Below are 5,035 nucleotides of genomic sequence, written 5' to 3' on the forward strand. Positions count from 1 at the left end.
TACTCGCTGGATTGTGGAGTTGTTCATGGACTTACCATTCGAGTATTTCACTCATTTTGGATTATCACTTTCTTTGGATTGTATATACACCGGTGGACACTTTTACCTTGGGACTTCAACACACTGGGATTCTTAAGGACTGTTTTAGGGTACGATTTAAATGGACAATCTGCTTTTAACAGCCTAAGTTATTCTAGTTTTAGTGTGTTGTTTTAAGTTCCTTGTGCATTATGTAAATACACTATTTATTCATTCTGATTTTGTTGTTGTCTCATCTTTTTAAAACACTTATTTTATCTCCCACAGTTTAATCTGACCCATTTTAAATCCATGTAACTCGGCCGATAAGTCCGAGCATTACAAGGTTGTTTGTATAACGTTATATTGTGAAATATGGAGGAAGCAGATGTGAATGATCAAGCTATACTTGTAAATACAAATGATAACACTCCTGAAAATGTAACTGCAACCAGGATTGAAACAGATGAGGTGTGTAATGCAGATTTTACTGCAGATTATTTTGTAAGCAGACATAATTCCTACTGCCGAAATAACTTCTCTGTTAAGTTCACTTTATATTTCTGATCATGATGATGAGGGTACTGATGATTGTGAAGCTAACGGAAGTTGTCTTGTGAATGATAATATCAATCAAACAATTCAAGCAGAAATGGCTAAACTAAAAGTGGATTTATTGGCCCTTAATACAAAAGTACAGACAATAGAACATGATGTAAACAAGTTGCAGAAAGTACCTTAAGTAGGGAAACTAATTTTAGACAGGCTGTGGATGCTAGCTTAGCAGACTTGGATGATTTTTTTGGAACTGCTTGGCAAAGCTAGAACGAGCCATGACAGACTGTTTATTACGGAGAGATGACCATTGGGAAAAACGACTAAAAGAGCTACGTCTTACTAGTACCCCAGCTGTCTCTAGAATGCAATCATACACACATACTGACTCCATCTCTTCATTGCCTGCTTCCATAACCCCAGTACCAACCCCAAGAGCAAAAAGTGCAATAAATAAATCTACCAATTCAACTTATGATGTTTCTTCAGTGTCTGTTCCACAGACTAGTGGGCTTAATATGCCAGCTGTTCAAAGGATGTCTTCTTTCAGCACTCAACTCCCCATAAGGCTGGAGTTTCCCACCTTTGGTGATTCTTGCGGAACATCTGATGTGCTCATCTTCATCGAGCACTGTGAAAACTATCTGGATATCCGACCACTTCCTAATGCGGAGCTCTATGGAACTTTGAGCTCTGTTCAGAAGGGACCTGCACGCAGCTGGTGGAACGCGGAAAGAGGTAAGGTAATGGATTGGCAAACTTTTAAAAAGGCTTTCATGGATGCGTTTCTGCCAGATGATTATCTTTCAGAAGTAGAAGATAAGCTGAAGTCTTTGGTGCAACAACCAAACCAACGCCTAAGAGATTTTGCCTATGATTACCGTGCCCTCTGCCTCAAATGGAAGCCGGATCTGCCTGAGCTTGAGATAGTGAGCCGTATACTTAATAACATCAATCCCAGGGTGGCAGGCTGTTTGAGGGGAACCGTGAGGACGGTGGAACATCTGGTGAAGATTGGTTCAATGATGGAGAAGGGCTGCATGAGTACAAAGGACTATTGGCAGAAGGTTGGGGGTCAGAATATCAAGGACAAAGGAGGTAAAAAACCCAATGAACATAATACCTCCAAGGTAATGGCAGGATTGTCCATTGCACAGTCACATCCACTTTCATCTCTCCTCCTGGTACCTATGAACATAAGTGGGACAGAAGTGAAAGCAGTGTTAGATACAGGAAGTACTTACACTTTGATGCAGCAAAGTTTGTGGAGGCAGTTGGGTGAAGATAAATCTTCAGTGGTACCGAGCACTCTTCAACATTTTCCTGATGGCTGATGGGAATGTACACCAGGCTGTCAGACAAAGCCCAGTCAACTATCAATGGCATGACGAGGTGTACAGTGGGTACGTATATTATGAAGGATACTCACCTGGCATTACCTCTAATTGTTGGATTTGACTTTCTGAGAGCGGCTGGAGCCATCCTCGATATGGGAAGAGGGAGATATGGCCTGGAATCTGAAAAAGGGTTGACTTATCACCTTTTCTTACCTTCTTCAACCACCTTAGCACCATCAGTAATTCTGAAGGATGCCAACACTAATCCTTCTGCTGCTGTAACGTTGTACTTCGCCTTACCTCCAGCCTGGCAACTCTCCAACCCTACATTAAGCCTAGACGTTGCTCCTTCCTGGGATACAGACAATCATGAAGCACTGTGGAAGCTGATGTCCACCTGGCTTCATACCACCTCCAACGTTCTAGGAAAAACTTCTGTAGAACAACAAGATCATCTTATCCGAAGTCATACCAATAAGATCCCGGGCATATTGAGTCTCTCCAATGAAGAAAAAAATAATCGAAGATCAGATTGACCAAATGCTTAAAGATCGCATTATTGAACCTTCCTTCTCTCCGTGGTCCTCCCCCGTAGTGTTAGTCCCAAAACCGGATGGCAGCTATAGGTTTTGTGTTGACTACCGACAATTTAACAGCAGAACGGTACCTGATGCATATCCCATGCCCCTCATTCATGACATCTTGGAGTCCATGAATGGAGCAGCCTGGTTTAACATCTTAGATTTGCAGTCAGGATACTGGCAAGTGGAGATGGAAAAGGGAAGCAAAGAGAAGACGGCATTCATCACCACTAAAGGTCTCTTCCAATTCTGCTCTATGCCGTATGGCCTTTGAAACACCGCGGCCACTTTCCAAAGGCTGATGGAGAAAGTCTTAGCGGAATTGAGAGGTGACTTTTGCTTTGTGCACATAGACGACATCATTATATACTCACGTACACTCCAAGACCACATCAAGCATTTGAATACCATCCTCCAACGACTCACCCAGGCTAACCTCACTCTCAATATGAAGAAGTGCCACTTTTCCAAGCAGCAGTTAAAATTCTTCGGGCACATCATTTCAGCAAGAGGAGTGGAGGTAGATCCTGAATAAACCCAGGCTATCACACAGTATCCGCCACCTCAAGACTTAAAGTCCCTTCAATGCTTCTTGGGGCTAGCAGGTTGGTACCACAAATTTATACATAATTTTGCAGATATCACGGCACCCTTAAATCATCTAAAAAGGAAAGGAGTGAAGTGGGAGTGGACTTCTGAATGTCAGGCCAGTTTTGACTCAATCAAACAGGAATTGCAGAAACCACCTGTCTTGATCCAGCCCGACCCTAATAAAAACTTTCAAGTCCATACTGATGCCAGTGCGGTAGGAGTGGGAGCCATCCTGAGTCAACAAACCCCAGAAGGGGAGAGGGTAGTGGCATATGCATGAAGAACTCTTCGAGGAGCAGAGTTGAATTATTAGACTTCAGAGAAGGAGTGTCTGGCAGTCGTCTGGGCAATTTAGAAGTGGAGACACTACCTTGAAGGCAGGCCCTATGATGTTTACATCAATCATGCAGCTCTGACATGGGTTTTCAATAGCCCTTAAACATCCTCTAGACGTACCCGTTGGTCAGTTTCAGTTTCATGTCCATCACCGGAAAGGCTGTCTTAACCTAGGACCCAACGCTTTGTCCCAAGCTCATGAATCTCCAGAAAGTGAACATGCTCACTGTATGGCCATAATGTCTTCAAAATGCTCCTCAGACATACCTCACTCCCTCCTCGAAATCTCACAAGCTCAGAAAAATGATTCTTCTATCAATCACCTGCAAACAGATCAAAGATCTAGAAGTGTACAAGGCCAAAAATATCTACTTTGAAGAACATCACAGTGTTGTATATCGAAGGGTACCGGTGAAGACTGGAGAAAAGTATCAAGTGGCCGTCCCTCAGTCCTTGATTCCTGGGTTTCTTCACTATTTCCATGATAATCCGTTGGGAGGTCATCTTGGACAACTCAAAACGTTGTTGAGACTGTTGGAAGTGGCATGGTGGCCTACTGTGTGAAAAGACGTCTGGACATATGTGAAGGAATGTGACATCTGCCAGAAATATAAGCATGATAACACCAAACCAAGTGGTTTTCTGCAGAATACCCAAGTGACTGAACCGGGACATACACTAGGAATGGACTTCCTGGGACCACTTCCAGTGAGCAAAAAGATAAATTCTTACTTGCTGGTCATTGTTGACTACTTCACCAAGTGGGTGGAAGTGTTTCCCCTAAGAGATAGTAAAACTCAGAAGGTGGTAAGAATTCTCAAGGAGGAGATCTTCACCTGTTGGGGTGTGCCTAAATATATGGTTTCTGATAGAGGTGCGCAATTTACATCTAACATCTTGGGTGAGCTCTGCAAAACTTGGGGAATTATACAAAAACTTACTACCAGCTACCACCCACAAACCAATCTGACAGAAAGAATAACCCGGACACTCAAAACCATGATATCATCATATGTTGATCAAAATCATCAAACCTGGGACCAGTGGCTACCCAAGTTCAGGTTCGCAATCAACTCTGCCTTCCAAGAGACCACTGGAAAAACTCCAGCGGAGTTAATGCTGGGCAGGAAGCTTCGGGTCATTAGAAAGATTGGTACACAGAACACCTGCACCTGATCAACCCTCATACGACCTGTTGGAAAGATACGAGAGTATGATGGAGGAAGTAAAGACAAAGTTGAAAGCACAACAAACCAGACAAGCTAGGTATTATAATACCAGGAGGAATGATGCGCACTTTCAACCTGGAGACCTAGTCTGGATCAGAACTCATCCACTTCCATCCACATCAGCAAAGTTCTCTGCTAAGTTAATGCCCAAGTGGGAGGGACCAGCTGTAATTGTGAACAAAGCAGGGCCAATAAATTACACAGTTAGTTCTGGAGACCCACCAAATATTGATAATGTGAATGTGGTGAATATGAAACTCCGGTACGGATGTTCTCCTCCCATGCCGCAGGGGGAGGGTCTATGTAGCATGGCCACATAATGGGGTTTATATATGGAAATGGTTGTTCTATAAAAGTTAGAACACTTTATTATCCCTGTATGCTTTTA

The sequence above is a fragment of the Sinocyclocheilus rhinocerous genome, unplaced genomic scaffold, assembly GCF_001515625.1.
Source record: "Sinocyclocheilus rhinocerous isolate Xijiao unplaced genomic scaffold, SAMN03320098_v1.1 scaffold1905, whole genome shotgun sequence".
Classification (NCBI taxonomy): domain Eukaryota; kingdom Metazoa; phylum Chordata; class Actinopteri; order Cypriniformes; family Cyprinidae; genus Sinocyclocheilus; species Sinocyclocheilus rhinocerous.